At 35.4% G+C, this 22,636-nt stretch overlaps 1 pseudogene; it reads right to left on the bottom strand.

Annotated features, from left to right (window-relative positions):
- Positions 1-21,318: 21,318 nt before the first annotated feature.
- LOC100408870 (rho-related GTP-binding protein RhoC pseudogene) lies at positions 21,319-21,967 on the bottom strand (annotated as a pseudogene).
- Between the last annotated feature and the right edge of the window lie 669 nt (positions 21,968-22,636).

Genomic DNA, 22,636 nt, shown 5'->3' with positions numbered 1-22,636 from the left:
CCATATTTCTAACTGTAGTCTGCACACAATAATTTAAGAATTCTCTAAAGTGATATATGATTTCTGTACCATGATCATCAGTTTCTTCTGAAGTTTTACCAGCAAAGTCTGAAAAGGATTGTATTGCAACTAACAGTCAACACAAGCCAATCTAAGCTTTTTCAAGCATGATCTAAAACAACATAAAAAACTTATAATCTTATAATTCTGGAGGGCAGAAATCCAAAATATGTCTCACTGTGCTAAAATCCAAGAACAAGCAGGACTTCCTTCTTTTCTGGGGGCTTTAGGGCAAAGCTTTTTGGGTTTTTGTTTTGTTTCATTTTTTGGGTTTTGGTTTTTTCAGCTCCTTCTTCCATCTTCAAAACCAGCCATGGCCAGTCAAGTCTTTCTCATGATGCATCACTGACACTCTTCTGCTTCTCTCTATCACTATTCAGGAAGACCCTTCTTCTTCCTTTGTGTCCACCTGAATAGTTCATACTAACCTCCCCATCTCAATATCCTTAACATAATTACACCTGCAGTATTCTTTTTGCAAGCACTGTTCTAGATATTAACACACAGTCATTTTTGAGAGGGAAGATTATTTTGTGTACCAGTTTGCTAGCAGTTCTCTCATAAGATCAGTGGTTTTATTTGCTCTTTTGTTTTTTACTTGCTTTTAAAGTAGTTCTTTTTATTTATTTATTTATTTATTTTTAACTAATTTATTTTTTAAATTATACTTTAATTTATGGGGTACATGTGCAGATCTTGCAGGATTTTTACATAGGTGTACACTTGCCACGGTGGTTTCTGCCTCCTGTCCCCTACATTAGGTGTTTCTCCCAGCGTTATCTCTCCTCAATCTCCCCAACATCAACTATCCCACCCTTACCCCCAACCACCCAAACAAATTCTACTGTGTGACTGTTCCCTCCCTGGGTCCATGTGTTCTCATTGTTCAACACCTGCCTATGAATGAGAACCTGCGGTGTTTAATTTTCTGTTCTTGCATTAGTTTGCTGAGAATGATGGTTTCCAGCTTCATCTAAGTCCCTGAAAAGTTCACGAAATCCACCTTTTTTATGGCTGCATGGTATTCCATGGTGTATATGTGCCACATTTTCTTTGACCAGTCTATCATTGCTTGGCATTTGGGTTGGTTCCAGGTCTTTGCTATTGTAAACAGTGACACATAAACACATGTGTGCATGTGTCTTTATAATAGAAAAAATTATAATCCTTTGGGTATATACCCAGCAGTGGGATTGTGGGGTCAAATGGTATTTCTATTTCTAGAACCTTGAGGAATTGCCACACCATCTTCCACAATGGTTGAACTAATTTACAATCCCACCAACAGTGTAAGTGTTCCTATTTCTCCACATCCTCTCCAGCATCTGTTGTTTCCAGATTTTTTAATGATTGCCATTCTAACTGGCATAAGATGTCATCTCAATATGGTTTTGATTTGCATTTCTCTAATGACCAATGAAGATGAGCATTTTTTTCATGTTTGTTGGCTGCATGAATGTCTTCTTTTGAAAAATGTCTGTGCATATCCTTTGCCCGCTTTTTAACGGGGTTGTTTGGTTTTTTTTTTCTTGTAAATTTGTTTAGTTCTTTGTAGATTCCGGATATTAGCCCTTTTCAGAGGTGTAGGTTGCAAAATTTTTTTCCCATTCTATTGGTTGCCAGTTCACTCTAATGATGGTTTCTTTTGCTGTACCAAAGCTCTGGAGTTTAAGTAGATCCAATTTTTCTATTTTGGCTTTTGTTGCCAATGCTTTTGGTGTTTTAGTCATGAAGTCCTTCCTTGTCTATGCCTATGTCCTGAATGGTATTGCCTAGGTTTTCTTCCAGAATTTTTATGGTGTTAGTGCTTATGTTTAAATCTTTAATCCATCTGGAGTTATTTTTGTATAAGGTGTAAGGAAGGGTGCTAATTTCCACTTTCTGTCCATGGCTAGCCAGTTTTCCCAACAGCATTTATTAAGCAGGTAGTACATTCCCCTATTGCTTGCTTTTTTCAAGTTTGTCAAAGTTCAGACTGTTGTAGATGTGTGGCGTTACTTTCTTCGTTCACTGTGATAAAACCTCCTTCCTATGCAGCATCCTCTCAGCCATTCTTCACCCCTGGGACTTGAGAAACAAGGAAAGTTGAAGCAAATGTGAAACTTGTGCTGCATTCAGAATTTTGAGGAAAAAGTTATTTTTCTCTGAATTAGGAGTTTGATAGCTTCTGCTAGCATCAATGGAATTTTGGAAGTTCCATTGTTAGCTTACAAAGCAGACTAAAATTTCAAATGTGTCACAGTATATGACTGTCTTAGTCTGGTCAATCATTTATGACTTAGTAATTAACTTTAGCTAATTATGGTGGTGCTAAACTCCCTGCCATTACTTTAAAACAATCTTCTTTCTCTAATTTCTAGTAATGTTTGTCCCACTTTTTTTCAACCCTTCATGCACAGACTTATCCAAGAGCATAAGACTTTATTAAGAGCTTCCTCAAAGCACTTTGGGCTTTCACCATAATTCTGCTCAAGGTCTAGTTTCTAGTTTCAAACTCTCTCTATGTTTCAAGTTTGTTTTCTTGCATCTCACTTTTGGTTCCAAACAGATATTTTGGTTCCAAAAAAAATCAGCTTTCTTTTGTTGAGTAATTAATTATTTTAAAGTCTAGGAGCTTAAGGCAACACATACTTCTTTTCTCTTACGGTTTCTCAGGGTCAAGATTAAAATTCTTGGAGTAGTTTGGGTGAGAACTTCTGGCTATGGAAACCAAGAGACTGCAGCTAAACTGTTAGCTGGTGATTCAGTCACCTCAGAGCTCAAATGAGGCTTGTGAACCTGTTTGCAAGCTCCTTCATATGCGTTTTGGCAGATATCAGTTCTTTGGTGGCTCTTGGCTGTCACAGAGTGTGTGATGAGAGCAACAGTGCGAGAGAGAGAGAGCACATGAAATATGAAAATATCAAATACCTGTATTTTACAACCTACTCTTAGCAGTGACGTATTTTACTTCTATAATACATTATTTGATATCCAGACCAACCATAGTACAATATGGGTGGAAATTATTTGGAGTTAAGATAAGTGAGGGCTTTGTTGAAGGAGGGGCATTATCAACTGTATTCTTCAATATTATTATTTTAAAATTAGCCTTCTTTGTACATACAAAATATTGATATATATATATATAGACTATTTATTTTTATTGTACTTTAAATGTTTTTTATTTTTTATTGTGTTTTAAATATTGATATTTTAAAATAATATGCAGAAAGCATTTCTATCTATCAAATGTATTTTGTTACATATCTAAGATAAAAGAAATTATATTTTATACTTATACCAAGTAAATTTTTAAACATTTATGGTCGTAAATAAATATTTTAATAGCACATTTATTTATCTGTATTAGTATATTTGCATATGGAATCATCTAAAATTCATTCATAATATTAGACAGAAAAACCTGACTGAAATTCTGAATAACATAAGTCATGGTCCACAAGAATGATCAGTATTTGTCATTGGCTGGGTGACCGTGAACATACAGCTTCATCTCCGTGATGTGGCCCCTACTCATCTCTCCTACCTCATCTATTCTCATCTCCCTCCACCAGAGACACACTCTGTCTTCCTTGCTAATTCTAAACTCAATAGATGTATCCTGGACTCAGGACTTCTACTCTAGCTATTCCTTCTACCTGCAATCCTCTTTCACAGTTATCCACATAGTTTCCCACTTTACTATTTTCAAATTTTTGATCAAGTGAGATCTTCTCAGTGAGACTTTGCCAAATTAGAATTTACATTAACACAATACATAAAGCTAATTTCTGATTTCTGCTTTATTTTTTGCATGTACCTACAAGCCTTTGTAATATTGTGCACCTTATTTGTTTTTTCATTTTTATTGTCTGCCTCCCATACTAACCTGTAATTTCCACAGGGCAAGGTTTTTGTCTATCATCTTCTTTAGTCAAGTGACTGTGGAACATAGAATACCAACTGAAACTGTGATAATCCAAAGAAAACTGCTGAAAGAATGAGTAAATATATGGGGCTTCTGGAGGTAACAGGCTGGTGCATTAGTCAGCAGGTTGAGTAGTGCATACTGGATGTTCCCTTTGCCTGAATGAATGAGTTGTTATATTAAAATATAAGAAAGTGAACTAAGTTAGAGACTTAGGTCATTACTGAATATATTTGGAAATACTGCTTTTCTTCTTGGTTGTCACATTGAGAGCTATAAAGGGACGTAATACTGTCCTAGATGATCATGACAGCTTCAATATTCTTGTTATCAATTAATATTAAGTGACCATTGCTGAACTGCACAAAATAATATTAATGGTTTAAATTTTCAAGTTGTTCCATGAACATTTTTAGCAAAACTTTAAAGCAATGGACCAAAATTATGTTCTATAGTGACATGAAAGGCTGTATAATCCAGTTGAATTTGGCTTTCCTGTGGAGCTTGAATTGTTACTAAGGTTATATGATAATAAACTCTATTTTTTCCTATTGAGTGTCACACCAATGTATGTATATATATGCTTTTTCAGTTAATGGGATTTTTATTGTATTTTATGGTAACATTTGCCAATTCCATATTTGCTTTACTCAAAGCTAGATCAAAGGACTTTTTGCTCTCTGATCTCCAGTTCTTCAAACATACTTAAGTGACATTTCTCATTACTTTCTGAAAATACCCAAGGTAAGGCAGAGTGTCTGCAATATAATACAGAATCACTTTGTGCCAAAAAAGACAGTGGCTAAAATTATTAATTTCATATTTGCCAGAACTGTTGTCAGCAATTCTGTTATCACTTTTTTTTAAATGCTCAGTTCATACGATATTTGAATAATATTTTATCTTCTGCCATTAGATTCTGCTAAACATTAAATCAATTAACAACAGGCTTTTCAAGCTAAGCTCTTGTATCTTCTGGAGACTATCAGACTAAAGGAAAGTAATGAGTGTACTGTGACTTAATGCTTCTTACCCTGAATTCTGTTTCAATCAGATAAGCTTTGACTATTTCCATTCCGTTTCTTGATACTTCATATAAAATTTACTTGAATAAAATGAATATTCCTTTGGGTAGAAAAAATATTAAAAACTAGTTTACAAGCTGTATTCTCATGTCTCTTGCCTCAAAAAGGTATATTACTAAGTGTAATGTAATGAGGTGTCCGTAACCCGAGAGTAAAATACATGTCCACCCAGAAACTCATGTGACTTTATTTGGAAATATGGTTTTGCAGATATAATTAGATAAGGTGAACTCATATTGACTTTGTGGGCCTGAATTCAACAATAGATGACCTTATAAGAAAGCCATGTGATGACTTAGAGAAATACCAGGAGAATTCCATGTCAGAGGTGAGGCTAACATCTCTACAGCCTAACACTTTACAGAGGTAAAGAAACATCTGTAAGCCAAGGAATGTTAAACAGGGCCCATAAGCACCAGAAACTAGTAAAAGCCCAGGAAATATTCTTCCCTAGCTCAAATGTCACAGCTTTGCTGACACCTTGATTTTATAATTCTAGTCTTGAGAACTATGAGAAAAAGGTTTCTATTATTTTAAGCCACCCTATTTATGGTATTTTGTTGTATCAGACTTGGGAAACTAATACACTAATATTGATCTATGAGAAATGTGTTTTGAATGATTATTTCAACATACTTTGAAATTCTATGTATTTTCCATAATGCATAAATTTCTGATGTACACATTCTTTTGAAGGCTTGCCAGGTTAATGTCACAATTAGTTGTGATTACCCCAAAAATCAGCCTTTTAAAAAACTTAACATTCTTAAATGTTTTTCTTGACTTACCTTGTATCATGTGTTCTATGATTCAAATTATATGTATTTTTAGATTAATTTGGTTATATAATTATAAGAAATAAGACAGTGTGACATGTCCTATAGAACATCAATTTGCATATGATTCTATAATGAAGAAAGGAAAAAATGAAGATATTCCAGAGATAACAGGGATCTACATTATATTCCCTGACTTCACTTGTTTTTCCCTTTAAACTTGCATACGCCCTTTAACATATCACTCATGTGTGTCTGGGTCATATGAGGCAACCAACATAAATTAATTGAATTCATGGAGCTAGAGAGTGAAATGATGGTTGCCAGAGGTTGGAAAGGGTGGCAAGGATGGAAGGGCAATGAGGTGATTGTTAATGAATACAAATGAATAATACTACAAATAACTAATAATAGCTAGAGAGAATGAATAATATATAGCATTCAGTAGGACAACAAGATAACTATAGTGAACAATAATTTATTCTGTATTTTAAAATAACTAAAATAATGGAATTGGAATGTTCCTAACACAGATAAAGTATTCAGGAGATCAACTACCCTGATTTGATCATTACTCATTGTGTGCTTGTATCAAAATATCACATCTACCTCAAAAATATATACAACTATTTTGTAGCCATAGTAATTACATTTTTTTAAACCCTGTAGAGAATAAATAAAGTCACATATTAAGGGAAAATAATTGAAACACCTTCAGGTGACAAAGAGTTTTATCTAGAATAAATAGAAATTTACTTCAATTAAAAAAAATTCTTAAGTGACAAAAACATTTTAAAAACAAAAAGAAATAACAAATACAGAGAACACCACAAAGATATTCCACAAGAAGAGCAACCCCAAGGCACATAATCGTCAGATTCAACAAGGTTGAAATAAAGGAGAAAATACTAAGGGCAGCCAGAGAGAAAGGTCGGATCACCCACAAAGGGAAGCCCATCAGACTCACAGCAGATCTCTTGGCAGAAACACTAAAAGCCAGAAGAGAGTGGGGGCCAATATTCAACATTCTTAAAGAAAAGAACTTTCAACCCAGAATTTCATATCCAGCCAAACTGAGCTTCAGAAGTGAAGGAAAAATAAAATCCTTTGCGAACAGGCAAGTGCTCAGAGATTTTGTCACCACCAGGCCTGCTTTACTAGAGCTCCTAAAAGAGGCACTACACATAGAAAGGATCAACCAGTACCAGCCATTCCAAAATCACACTAAATGCTAAAGAGCATCAACATAATGAAGAATCTACAACAACTAACAGGCAAAACAGCCACTTAGCATCAAAATGGCAGTATCAAATTTACACATAACAATATTAACCCTAAATGTAAATGGACTAAATGCACCAATCAAAAGACACAGACTGGCAAATTGGATAAAAATCCAAAACCCACCAGTGTGCTGTAACCAGAAAACCCATCTCACATGCAAGGATACACAAAGGCTCAAAATAAAGGGATGGAGGAAGATTTACCAAGCAAACGGAGAGCAAAAATAAGCAGGAGTTGCAATTCTCATCCCTGATAAAATAGACTTTAAAGCAACAAAGATCAAAAGAGACAAAGAAGGCCATTACATAATGGTAAAAGGATCGATACAACAAGAACAGCTAACGATTCTAAACATATATGGACCCAATGCAGGAGCACCCAGATACATAAGGCAAGTTCTTAATGACTTACAAAAGGACTTAGACTCCCACACAATAATAGTGGGAGACTTTAACACTCCACTGTCAATACTAGACAGATCAACCAGACAGAAAATCAACAAGGATATCCAGGGCTTGAACTCAGACCTGGAGCAAGCAAACCTGATAGACATTTACAGAACTTTCCACCCTAAATCCACAGAATACACATTCTTCTCAGTAACACATCACACCTACTCTAAAATTGACCACATAAATGGAAGTAAAGCACTGCTCAACAAATGCAAAACAACTGAAATCATAACAAACAGCCTCTCAGACCATAGTGCAATCAAGTTAGAACTCAGAATACAGAAACCAACCCAGAACCTCACAGCTTCATGGAAACTGAAAAAGTGGCTCTTGAATGTTGACTGGATAAACAATGAAATGAAGACAGAAATAAAGAAGTTCTTCGAAACCAATGAGAATGAAGACACAACATGACAGAACCTCTGGGACACATTTAAAGCAGTCTCTAGAGGAAAGTATATAGCAATAAGTGCCCATATGAGGAGAATGGAGAGATCCAAAATTGACACCCTATTGTCAATATTGAAAGAGCTAGAGGAGCAAGATCAAAAAAACTCAAAACCCAGCAGAAGACAAGAAATAACTAAGATCAGAGCTGAGCTGAAGGAGATAGAGACACGAAAAACCCTTCAAAAAATCAATAAATCCAAGAGCTGGCTTTTTGAAAAGATCAACAAAATAGACAGACCACTAGCCAGATTGATTAAAAATAAAAGAGAGAACAACCAAATAGATGCAATAAAAAATGATAAAGGGGAAATCACCACAGATTCCACAGAAATTCCAACCATCATCAGAGAATATTACAAACAACTCTATGCACATAAACTAGTAAACCTGGAAGAAATGGATAAACTCCTGGACTCCTGTGTCCTCCCAAGCCTAAACCAGAAGGAAGCTGAAACTATGAATAGACTAATAACAAGGTCAGAAGTCGAGGCAGCAATTAAGAGCCTACTACACAAAAGAAGCCCAGGTCCAGACGGGTTCACAGCCGAATTCTACCAGACACACAAAGAGGAGCTGGTACCATTCCTTCTAAAACTATTCCAAATAATCCAAAAAGAGGGAATCCTTCCCAAATCATTTTAGGAGACCAACATCATCCTGATACCAAAACCCGGCAGAGACCCAACAAGAAAAGAAAACTTCAGGCCAATATCCATGATGAACATAAATGCAAAAATCTTCAATAAAATATTGGCATGCCGATTGCAACAGCAAATCAAAAAACTTATTCATCATGATCAAGTAGGATTCATCCCGGGGATGCAAGGCTGGTTCAACATATGCAAGTCTATAAACGTAATTCACCACATAAACAGAACCAAAAACAAAAACCACATGATTATCTCAATTGATGCAGAGAAGGCATTTGACAAAATTCAACAGTGCTTTATGCTAAAAACCCTCAATAAACTCGGTATCGATGGAATGTATCTCAAAGTAATAAAAGCTATTTATGACAAACCAAGAGCCAATATTATACTGAATGGGCAAAAACTGGAAGCATTCCCTTTGAAATCTGGCACTAGACAAGGATGCCCTCTTTCACCACTCCTATTCAATATAGTACTGGAAGTTCTAGCCAGAGCAATCAGGCAAGAAAAAGAAATAAAGGGTATTCAAATAGGAAAGGTGGAAGCCAAATTGTCTCTATTTGCAGACGACATGATAGTATACGTAGAAGACCCCATCGCCTCAGCCCAAAATCTCCTGAAACTGATAAGCAACTTCATCAAAGTCTCAGGATATAAAATCAAGGTGCAAAAATCACAAGCATTTGTCTACACCAATAAGACTTAAAGAGAGCCAAATCCAGAACGAACTGCCATTCACAATTGCTACAAAAATAATAAAATACCTTGGAATACAACTCACAAGGAACGTAAGGGACCTCTTCAAGGAGAACTACAAACCACTGCTCAACAAAATCAGAGAGGACACAAAGAAATGGAGAAACATTCCATGTTCATGGTTAGGAAGAATTAATATTGTGAAAATGGCTATACTGCCCAAGTAATTTACAGAATCAACGCTATCCCCATCAAGCTACCATTGACTTTCTTCACAGAACTGGAAAAAAACCACCATGAACTTCATATGGAACCAAAAGAGAGCTCGCATACTCAAGTCAATTCTAAGCAAAAGGAACACAGCAGGGGGCATCACACTACCGGGTTTCAAACTATACTACAAGGCTACAGTAATCAAAACAGCATGGTACTGGTACCAAAACAGAGATATAGACCAATGGAACAAAACAGAGGCACTGGAGGCAACACAACATATCTACAACTATACAATCTTTGATAAACCTGACAAAAACCAGCAATGGGGAAAGGATTCCCTGTTTAACAAATGGTGTTGGGAAAACTGGCTAGCCATGTGCAGAAAGCAGAAACTGGACCCTTTCCTGCCACCTTACACTAAAATTAACTCCAGATGGATTAAAGACTTAAACACAAGACCTGGCATGATGAAAACCCTAGAAGGAAATCTAGGCAAAACTATCCAGGACATAGGAGTAGGCAAGGACTTCATGAACAAAACACCAAAAGCATTGGCAACAAAAGCCAAAATAGACAAATGGGACCTAATGAAACTCCACAGCTTCTGCATGGCAAAAGAAACAGTCACTAGAGTGAATTGGCAACCAACAGAATGGGGAAAAATTTTTGCAGTTTACCCATCTGACAAAGGGCTGATATCCAGAATCTACAAAGAACTCAAACAGATTTACAGGAAAAATCAAACAAGCCCATTCCAAAGTGGGCAAAGGATACGAACAGACACTTTACGAAAGAAGACATATATGAGGCCAACAATCATATGAAAAAAATGCTCATCGTCACTGGTCATCAGAGAGATGCAAATCAAAACCACATTGAGATACCATCTCACGCCAGTTAGAATGGCAATCATTAAAAAATCTGGAGACAACAGATGCTGGAGAGGATGTGGAGAAAAAGGAACACTTTTACACTGTTGGTGGGAGTGTAAATTAGTTCAACCATTGTGGAAGACAGTGTGGCAATTCCTCATGGCCTTAGAAATAGAAATTCCATTTGACCCAGCAATCCCGTTACTGGGTATATATCCAAAAGAGTATAAATCGTTCTACTATAAGGATATGTATACACGAATGTTCATTGCAGCACTGTTTACAATAGCAAAGACCTGGAATCAACCCAAATGCCCATTGATGATAGACTGGATTGGAAAAATGTGGCACATATACACCATGGAATATTATGCAGCAATCAGAAATGATGAGTTTGTGTCGTTTGTAGGGACATGGATGAATCTGGAGAACATCATCCTCAGCAAACTGACACAAGAACAGAAAATGAAACACTGCATATTCTGACACATTGGCGGGTGATTAAAAATGAGAACACATGGACACAGAGAGGGGAGTACTAAACACTGGGGTCTATTGGGGGGAAAAGGGGAGGGCCAGTCGGAGGGGGAGATGGGGAGGGATAACCTGGGGAGAAATGCCAAATGTGGGTGAAGGGGAGAAAGGAAGCAAAACACACTGCCATGTGCATACCTATGCAACTGTCTTGCATGCTCTGCTCATGTACCCCAAAACCTAAAATGCAATATAAAATTAAAAAAAAAAATTAATCAGAGCTCACCTGTCTTGGTTATTCAGGGCTTAGCTGTATCACCCAATTAGGGTTTGACTATATCTACCAATCAGAATTCATGTGTTGACCAATCAGAACTAAGCAAGTTTGAATCTCTCATTTGCATAAGTAGACCTGATTGGGAACCTGGGTGGGAAATTTGGCTATAAAATTGGTGTGGTGGCTCAGCCTGTAACCCCAAGACTTTGGGAGGCAGAGGTGGTTGGATCACCTGAGATGAGGAGTTCCTGACTAGCCTGGCCAACATGGTGAAACTCTGTCTCTACTAAAAAGACAAACATTAGCTGGGCATGGTGGAGGGTGCCTGTAATCCCAGCTACTTGGGAGGATGAGGCAGGGGAATTGCTTGAACTCAAGAGGTAGAGGTTTCCGTGAGCCAAGATTGCGCCACTGCCTTCCACTCTGGGTGACAGAGCTAGCCTCTGTCTCAAAACAAACAAATAAACAAACAAACCTGAACTCTCCCTTTGTTCTCTGGGTCACACCTTCACTTTAGATGGAAGGCTATGTCTTTCCTGTTTGTAGACTTTTCAAAAAAATAAAATATTTTTTCTCCAAAAAAAAAAAAAAGAGAAAAGAAATAACAAAAGAAAAGGATGTAGAACAACTTTAAGACTGATACATTCTTGGTGGGATTTAAAAATGTAAAAATCACTTTGGAAAATGTCTTGATATATTTTTTATAAAATTTATTTTCCCTTGTCATATTACCTAGCAATTCTAGTTTTCTATTTATCCTATATAGAAGTAAATACTTAAGTCTGTCCTTTTTTTTGTACAAAACTATTTACTCAATGTATGTTATAGACGTTTAAAGCTAGAAATGACTCCAAATATCCATGAATGGGTGAAAAGCCACACAAATTCCAGAGTATTTATATAATAGATGAATCACAAATTGTTTTGCTAAATAAAACAAGCCAAGAAAAGGAGTATGTAAAATATCATTCCACTGTTTTTTTTTTTTAGAATGCACAAAACTAACCTACATTGAGAAAATCAGATAAACAATTGTCTGAATTAGTAGGTGTGAACACCTACAGTTGATTGAAAGTAATTTTTATTAAAGCATGAAGGGCTTGAAGATATCTAGACTCATGGGCAAAGTCTCTTACAGAGGAGAAACTAAGGTTAAAAAAAAATAAAAACTTAGCATGGAAAAGTTAATGGAGCCTCAAATTTAAGGAAGCTTAGATAAAATTTTGAAATTTAAGCAGTAACAGGAGAGTTAAGAAAATTAGGCTAATATTTTTGAATCTTTCACAAAACTAGCAGTGGAGGAAATTCTAGAACTACGAAATTAGACAGGTTAACTTTAAGCATTCTTCTCTGATTCTGAGTAAAATGTAGTCAAAAATATGAATAAGGATGTAACTCATGCAAAATTATTATTTTAAAAATTAATAATAGTATATGTTGGAATTATATCCTTATAATTAAGAAGAATATATTCTAAAGATATGCCAATTGAACATAAAACACCGTAACCTGACAGTATAATTTTTTAAAAAAATAGGAGAAAAAATGAAAACAAATTGTTATAAAACAGCATAAATATGGAAATAACTAAAATAAAAGAAAATAATTTTAGGAATGAAGATTTTACTCTGAGTGACATAAAAACAAACAAAAGCAAGTCATATCCTATGTGAAAAAGATTCAATGAAGAAAGAAATTAATTTTAAAAGAAATAAAATTAAAAGAAATAAAAAGAGAAAATTAAAATTAAAAGAAAATTTTAAAATAAAAGAAATAAAAAGAGAGAAAACAGTGATTTAAGAAAGAAGGTCTGGGTGCGGTGATTCAGGCTCACACCTGTATTCCCAACACTTTGGGAGGCTGAGGTGGAAGATCAGGAGGTCAGGATTTTGAGACCAGTCTAGTCAACATAGCGAAACACTATCTCTAGTCTCTACTAAAAATACAGAAATTAGCCAGGCATGGTGGTAGGTGACTGTAATCCTAGCTACTTGGGAGGTCTAGGCAGGAGAATCTCTTGAACCCAGGAGGAGGAGTTTGCAGTGAATTTAGATTGGCGACTGAGCAAGACTCCTACTTAAAAAAAAAAAAAAAAAAAAAGGACAAATCCGAAATTACATTTTGAAAGGAAACATGGATTTATTGGAGAAAATTAATTATGAACAGCCGATACTGATACAGATTCCAGTTTAGTTGACTTGCTGTGTCTTTATTGCCGCTGTGGCAAATTGCTACAGACTTCCCAACTAACACAATTTGTTATCTTTCACTTTTGGAGGTCAAATTTTCCTTCTGGAAACTCTAGGCAAAACTCTGCATCTTCACTGACTTTTTTAGCCTCTGGAGTTTCTTCACATTCCCAGACTTGCAGTCTCATATTATTTCCCTCTCTGTCCCCATCATTACAATTCTTTCTCTCGCTCTGATCATTCTTCTACCCTCTTGATAAGCACCCTTATGATTACATTGTAGCCACCCAGATAATCCAGGTTAACCTCCCCATCTTGAAATCATTAACATTATCACATCTGCAAAGTCTCATTTTCCAAGAAAAAATTTTCATAAATTCTGGAGATTAAGAGATGCATGTCTTGGGAAAAATAATGGTGTCTACCATGGATTATAAATAAAGAAAAGACAATGCTTTGGATATCCAGACCAAACTGAAGCCATGAAAAATAAAAGGAATTATAAAATGTAATCAGATTATCATCAGACTTTCCAAGAGTAACACTCAGGCCAGAGAGAAAGAGAAAAGTATCTTTTTAACCGTCAATAAAATATATATGAGCTACAGATTTATTTTCTAATTAAACATATTTCAAATATAAAAGCCCCTGAAAAACTCTCATATAGTATTTTAAGCATTCATAGAATGAGACTTTCAGAGGTTATTAAATATGCTTCAAACAGTCAAAATGACTTGAGAGACATCAAAATATATAAAAACTAGTATATAACATTGAATATATATATTCATATATATATATATATATATATATATATATACACACACACATGTAGAACTAAGAATACTTGGTATAAGAGATATAAAATACATTTTGATGGCTATACATCTTATGATATCCTTATAACTGTAAATAGAGAAAGCACACAAAAATAAACAATTTAAATGTAATTAAAACGATTTAAAAAGGATACCTACATAGGGTAGAAGAGATAAGCAGTCTTCAGTGCTGAATTGCAATTCAGTGCCAGTTCCATGTATTGCTCTGTCAATTGAAAATGGCTTGAAACAATAACCAAAGCTGCATTAAGAAGTATCCCTGGTTACTAGATTGCCACAATGAAATGTCATTTCTCACTAAAACAAAACAGGGCTTCCTGAAGCATAGTTGATCCACACACAGGTCAGAAAGCTCCCAGTATGTGTCAAGAACATCTTCTCATACCCATTGACAGAGCCATGTCCGAAGGACTTAGAAGCCAATTTGAAAAGGTTTCCACTATCCAAAGAAGGAATAATTAGGGATAAATAAGGAAAAGCTTGGTTACAGATTGAAACCCATCAGATACTTTTAAATATATAAAATTGCAAACAATAATAATAATAATAAAGTTATAAACTTTGGACAATGCTAGAGACCCAATTCATTCTTTAAAAAGTTAGTGCTATAATTTGAATATGGTTTGTTTGGCCCCAAAAATCTCATGTTGAAATTTTGATCCCCAGTGTTGAAGGTGGCACCTAATGTTTGGATGCAAGGATGTGTTTGGCTGCAAGGAGATCCCTCATGAAAGGCTTGGTGACATTTACATGGGAGTGAGTGAGGTGTCACCCTTAGTTCCTACAATATTTGATTGTTGAAAAGAGCTGACACCTCCTCTTGTCTCTCTTCCTTCCTCTCTTGCCACTTGATTTCTGCACCCCCTTTTCCTTGTTTTATGAGTAGAAGCAGTCTGAGTCCCTTGTCAGAAGAAAATGCTGGTGCAATGCTTTTTATATAGCCTACAGACCTGTAAGCCAAATAAACCATTTTTATAATAAATTACCCACCTCAGGTAATTCTTTATAGCAACATAAGCAGATTAAAGCCATCAGTAATTAAAAGAAAAGAAGAGATGGAATGCTTCTTTTGTAAGGATGAAACCACTGGTAACCAAATGATAGATGTTTCTTTTTTCAGTCAAACAGCTGAAGAAGAAATCATAAAATGATAATATCATCATTTTTCAAAACCTATTGAAAAAATTAATCCCTAGTTTTTGAGCAATAAGAAATGCAAAAACTATAAAAAGAAAATAAGAACTACTAAAACTATAAAAAGAAAGAATTATAATATATGCCTCCTGTTGAATAAATTGCCACCTGTAAATTAGACAAGCAAACAAAGCGGATCTTTAATTGTGATTAAGTCTCTTAATTTAATTATAAATTTATAAAGAGTTACACTAACCTATACCATGTAGATATATATGAAGGAAACTCTACAGAAAAATCAATGCAGTGCTTTTCAATAAGTTAATTGCAAAGAAATCTAGGCATAGTTCATTTAGACAATTAAAATATATTTTCACATCCATGCAGTACTGCTAATAATAAAGTTGAAAATCATTTTCTGTGGGTCTACTTGTCAAGAAATACCAAACACTGAAATGATCACAATCCTTGATACAATCATAATGTTTGTTAATTTTTTAATTGACAAAGATGTGAAGAAATTGGAATCCTTATACACTGGTGGCGAGAAAATAGAATAATGCAGCCAATATGAAAAACTGTAAGAAAGTTCTGTGAAACATTAGAAATATACCTATCATATGTTCCAGATATCTCACTTGGGGGTATTTGCCAACAGAAAGTGAAGTCAGGGTCTTAAAAATATTTTAGCACTCCCATATTCACCGTAGAATTATTCACAGCCAAAATTTGAAACAACTTACATGTCCATTGATAGATTAATATATTGTTAAAAATGATATACACATATAATGAAAGATAATTCAGTCTTAAAAAAAAAAGAAATCCTGCCATGTGTGACAACAGGGATGAACTTTAAGGACACTGCACTAAGTGAAATAAGCCAGTCAGAGGAGGTCAAATACTGCATCATTCAGTTTGTTGCAGGCATACAAAACAGTCAAAGTTATAGAATCAGAAAAAAAATTGAGATTGCAAGAGGCTGGAGAAGGGAAAACAAGAAATTGTTACTCAATGGCTACAATATTTCTGTTATACAGTATTAATAATTTCTATAGATCCATTCCATGACACAGCACCTACAATTAACAATACCATATTGGCCCCTTTAGAGGATATATCTCATTTAACTGTTCTTACCACACACACACGCACACACACATATACATATCGCAAATGAAAAAATACAGACACAGACACAAAAGAATAAGGGAAGGACTGGGCCTGGTGGCTCAAATCTGTAATCCTAGCACTTTAGGAGACCAAGGCAGGAAGATCACTTGAGGCCAGGAGTTTAAGACCAGCCTGGCCAACATGGCAAAACCTCATCTCTACTAAAAATACAAAAAAATTCACTGGGCCCGGTGGCACGTGCCTGCAGGCCCAGCTACTCGGTGGCTGAGGCAGGAGAATCTCCAGAACTTCTGAGGTGGAGGTTGAAGTGAGCTGAGATCATTCCAAAGCACAACTGCCTGGCCAACAGAGCAAGATTCTGTGTCAAAAAAAAAAAAAAAAAAAAATTAACTACGTTAATTATCTTAATTGTGGTGGTGGTATCAGGGGTGTATGCAAAGCCTAAACTCATTAAACAGTATATATTACATATGTGCAATTTTTACATATAACTTATAACTCAATAAGGCTCAAAAAGAAATCTATAAAAAACTATTTTAAAAATTTCTAATCAGAAATTATGAATTATAGACTGTAATAAATATATATAGTATATTGTGTATTTAGAGTATAGAGCGTAATGAGAAACAATATAGGTATATTGAACTTAAAAATGTATCACATGCTTTAAATTAAATTACCTTCTCAGTAACATCTTAAACACATTGAAAAAATGAGTAATATCATTTTCAATGAGAAACTTCAAAACATGCTATATATGAGGTAGGATTTTCATTTTGAAAGTTTGCATGTGCCTAGAAGCATGTGTAATTATAATCAAATATTTAAGAGATTAATTCAGAGTGCACACCCTTGTTGACCATGAATGAAACACAATGAGAGATTCTGGAAGATTTCTTCCTTGCCATTTCTATTTATTCTAAACTCCTTACTATGGAACTTTCTACGTAGACAGTTTTGACTCTTTTTTTCCTTTTTTTTCTCTCTTTAGCACTTGTCATTATGTTATTGATGTTTAATTTTCCTGTTTTTCTTGCTTATAGTGTCATTAAAAGTTCTATGAGGGCAAGAATTTTTCTCTATTTGGGTGATTGATGAATCTCTAAGACTTAAAATAGTGTGTGTAACACAGTAAAATTATAACAAATATGTATTAAACCGATAGATACATGATTCAGTCTATTTATAATTCAGAGTATCATTTTTAAATGTATATATAAATCTCAGAGTAATGGAAAACTTATATACATTACAAATATCCTTAAACTTATGTCAACAATTACTTTGATGATCATAGAAATGACCATGTTTTGCTCTTCTTTCAATTTTTACAGACCTTGACATTTTTTATATTTCAACATCAATAATATTACTTTTAAAATGTTAAATTGAGGTCTGTACTCATGCATTGGCCTTTCGTAACCCAGTTTTATTTTTTAAATAACCTCCACTCTAGCCAGCTGGTTTTCAAATGTTACCCTCATATGAAAAAATTACTGTTGACATGCACCTTGTATTTATTTTCAACTGGAGCTGAATTGTATCAAAGAAAATCTCATGTTTCCCATTTATGGCAGGAATGTAACAGACTAAATACCACTTGTCTAAAATGTTCCCTGGTTGTGTTGTCCCACTAAATACATTTACATTGAAATCCCAACTCTTTTTAACAGAGAAAATGAGAACTGTGCATTTTCTATTGTTTGACAAGGACATGACATTATGTGTTCAATGTAAGTTTGTGAACTGCATATTCTAAAACGGGTTTATTTTATAATGATTAAGTTTTCCTTTCAAATACATCTTTGCTGCTTGGATTAAATAACTGCTAATGTAGGAAATCACAGTTATTTCAATAAAGAAAACTCAGCTATTGTACAAGTATACAGAAGCACACTCCATTAACCTTTCTGTCCTTGAAATCAGACTGATATATTGTGCAACTTCAATTAGCTTGTCAAATAAATGCACTGCCACTACAATTCTTTTCTTTAGTTCAGTTTTAGGAAACCAGGTATGCCAAAAACAGAATAAGCATGACAATTTTCTTCTCTGGGAAAAATCTCAGGCAATGCATATTGAAGTACTATTTAAAACTGAGGATATTTCTTTATCAAATGTAACATGAATGATAATAGACATGGTCCCTGATTTGACATTTCATTCGGTTTTTCTTTTAATAATGAAGATCATGAAGCCCATTTAAAATGAAATGAGGATGGTATTTTCAAGATGTTGGCTATATACAAAGCAAAAACATGACTAGATTTTTGTTTCTTGTAGCTAAATAACTTAAATTGTTGGCCATGCACATATAGAATAACAAAAATATAAAAAATGGAATAATATATATCATTATATAGATATAGCTATAGAAATCATATATCCAAAGATGTATCCATAGACATATTCATATCTACCTATCAATATCTAAATAGGTAAATAGACATATACATATCTATCTATATCTATTCATATTCATGTGAATATATATTTATTCATATTCATTTAGATAGACATATTCAAATCTATCTATCTATATCTAAATAGATAAATAGACATATACATATCTATCTATATCTATTCATATTCATATGAATACATATTCATCTATTCATATTAATATAGATAGAAATATTCATATCTATCTATCTAGATAAATAGATATGTATATGTCTATGGATACATCTAGATAGACAGATATGAACATGTCTATGGATATATCTATATAGATAGACAGATATGAATTATTCAAATGATAGAAACATTTAATTTGCCATCATTAAAAATGTTAGCCTATTGTTTGGATATAAATGTATTTCTCTTCATTGTCAATTTACATAAAATACAAATAATAGCAAAAATCTTCATCTTCTTTTATTACAGGCTTGAAACTTGTGTAACTACTGTTTACTTTCAACAATATATTTGACAAAAATACAAGTACTCCTCATGAAAAATAATCACAATTATTTTACAAATATGCTTCAATATATTTTTACAACAAATCAAATATAATTGCTTAAATTTTTATTGCAATACCCATATATTATGGTAAACAAAACAAATCTACCCATTAAAATATATGTGAATGAGCACAAATATTTAGACTATAATCAAAACTTGAATATCTTAAATATAAAGAATTACAAGATCAGGTTTGAAAACAGTCATCAACTCTATTTTTTTTTCTGTCAGTATAAATGCACAGTTTTAAGTTCAAAGAATTGCCTCTTTAATGGAATGAAGCCATTTATTTTCTAATGTATATTAATATGTCAATAATTTAAGTTAGTTTTCCATCTTTATCCTTCCCGACGTCACAGTCTTCCTCATCTCTTTAGATATGATCCAGTATTTATGTATAGTTTTCAACTTTTGGTCTTACCTGATACTAGTTCTCTTTCTATTTTGGGTGACAAACAAATATCAATGATGAAATTGAATTCAATCTGTAATACAGGTTAGGAAAAAATATCTTGGTTATAGTAACATGTAGAAGTTTTATAAGTATATATTAATTCATCTGTGATAGGGTTATATCTACAATTTGATGTTTTAATATGTATCCACAGTGTACTCACATTTATTTGGTTTATAGACATGAAGTAAATAAAGGGGATACTTGTGTGATCAGATACCTACCTGCCAAAAGATGTATCTATTGTGTTCTGTTTTATTACAGAAATAATATATTTAACAAACATTTCAAAATAATCTTCAGAAGATCTGGGGCCTGAGAGCAATTTTAAAAAGAAGGACACTTTCTTTGACTTCACTTCTGCAAATATTTTGAATTAAAAAAGCAAATAATGTGTCAACCAAACTGATTCACGGCTGCACAAGTGGTGTACTAGCCTGAGTTATCCAGAAAGTAGTGTCTTAGGCAGTGATTCATACGATACTGTTTTATTAGGGAACACAATCTCTAAGTGGGTAGTAAGTGATGAGGGGAATGGAGTGAGAAAATTAGGTCATTGTTTTTCTAGAGTCCTGACCCTTACTACTGATTACATGATCCCTCTAAACCAATAGTTCCAAACTTTTTTTTGCTCCAGAGACTGGTTTATTGGAAGATATTTTGTTCCACAGTGGGGTGGGAAGATGGTTTCAGGATGACACTGTTCTATCTCATCATGGGGCATTAGGTTCTCATAAAAAGTGCACAACCTAGATCCCTGGCGTGCACCATTGACAAGAGGGTTTGCACTCTTATGAGAATATAATGCTGCTGTAATCTGACTGGAAATGAAGCTCAGATGGTAATACTGGCTCACCCACCACTCTCCTCCTGCTGTGTGGCTCAGTTCCTTACTGGTCACAGGCAGTAACATTCTATCACCCAGGGGTTCAGGACCCCCGACCTAAATGATCCAAGAAACCAACTAAACTAAACGGCATGTCTAAATTGTCCATGGATGAGAAGTGAGCAAAAACTTTATACTTTAGCATTCATTAGCCAAAGTTTTTTTTTTTTTTTTTTTTTTTTTTAGAGCCTGTGGCCTTTATTCAGGCCTCCATGACCAAATGCAGTCAGAGACAAGGTCCTTGCCGAAAACAACTCCAGGGGCTGGGACTCTTGCGTCCCCTACCGCAGACACTTTCCTGTTGAGGCGGAAGTGTATAAAGTGCTGGTGTGTGACCATCCTCTGGGGAAGACTAAAGGGGAACGAGCCCAAGGGGTCCTGAGGAAGGGCAGGGCAAGGCCTGGCTCCCAGAGCACTGGGAGGGAGGGCCCGGGCCACCATCTTGGGGCTGGGAAACTTCAATGCAGTCCTGGGCAGGAGGGAACTGAGAAGAAAGCCATCAGCATGGAGCCTTCAGGAGGCTGGAGGTGTAGGGTGATAATTTCTGTACCCCTGTGAAGGGAGGGGGCATATAGGAGAGGCCTTGGGGGTCTCAGAGAATGGGACACCCCTCCCGTGCTTGTTCTTGCAGACCTGGAGGCCAGCCCCAGTGGCCGTCTCAAACACCTCCCGCACTCCCTCCTTGGTCTTGGCTGAGCACTCAAGGCAGCCAAAGGCACTGATCCGATTCGCCGTGTCTCGGCCTTCCTCAGACTGAACGGGTTCCTGCTTCGTCTTGGCCAGCTCTCTCCTGGTGTGATCATCTTGCCTCACGTCCTTATTCCCCACTAGGATGACCGGCACGTTGGGGCAGAAGGGCTTCACCTCTGGGGTCCACTTCTCAGGAATGTTTTCCAGGCTGTCGAGGCTGTGGATGGAGAAGCACATGAGGATGGCATCAGTGTCGGGGTGGGAGAGAGGCCACAGTTGATCATAGCCTTCTTGCTGTGTCCCACAAAGCCAGCTCTACCTGTTTGCCATCCTCTTCAATGTCCACAATATAGTTCTCAAAGGCAGTGGGGACGTGGACCTCTGGAAACTGATCCTTGCTGAAGACAATGAACAGGCAGGCCTTCCCACGGGCAACATCCCCCAAAATCAGCTTCTTTCGGTTTGCAGCCATGGTAGGGCTGCAGCCGGCTGAAGTTCCCAGGCGGCAGGACATTTTTTTGTTTTTTTTTTCAATCGTATGTTCTCACTCATAAGTGGAAGCTCAGCTACCAAGATGCAAAGGCATAAGAATGACACAATGGGCTTTGGGGACTCGAGGAAAGAGTGGGAAGGGAGTGAGGGATAGCAGACTATAAATTGGGTTCAGTGTATACAACTCAGGCGATGATGCACCAATATCTCACAAATCGCCACTAAATAACTTACTCATGTAACAAAATAGCATCTGTTCCCCTAAAATCTATGGAAATAAAAATTTTTAAAGTCTTATATTGAAAGCCAAATATTACTTAGAAAATATAATAAAGTGAACATATCAAACTTTCTTGCACACCATATTGATGAATGAAAAACTGTGACTAATCTCTTGAGGGTGAATACTTAAAAACACCAGAAAGGAGACAGTTCCTTTCCTTCAGTTCTCCGCTTTGAAGGAAATAGAATCTTTGCTATGGCTGCCAAATAAAATGCAGACAAGTCATCACGTTTGAAAAATAAACCAGGTTTATATCTTCTAGGATTTTCTGGGGAAACCAGATGTTTACCTTCGAGTTGGCCAAAATGGACCTAATGGCAGCAACCCTCTATAAGATGGGTCCTGGAGAAAAATAACTCACGTTAT

This window comes from Callithrix jacchus, chromosome 21 (genome assembly GCF_049354715.1).
Source record: "Callithrix jacchus isolate 240 chromosome 21, calJac240_pri, whole genome shotgun sequence".
NCBI classification, from domain to species: domain Eukaryota; kingdom Metazoa; phylum Chordata; class Mammalia; order Primates; family Cebidae; genus Callithrix; species Callithrix jacchus.
The sequence above is the reverse complement of the archived record's forward strand: the minus strand, read 5'-3'. Positions and strand labels throughout refer to the sequence as shown.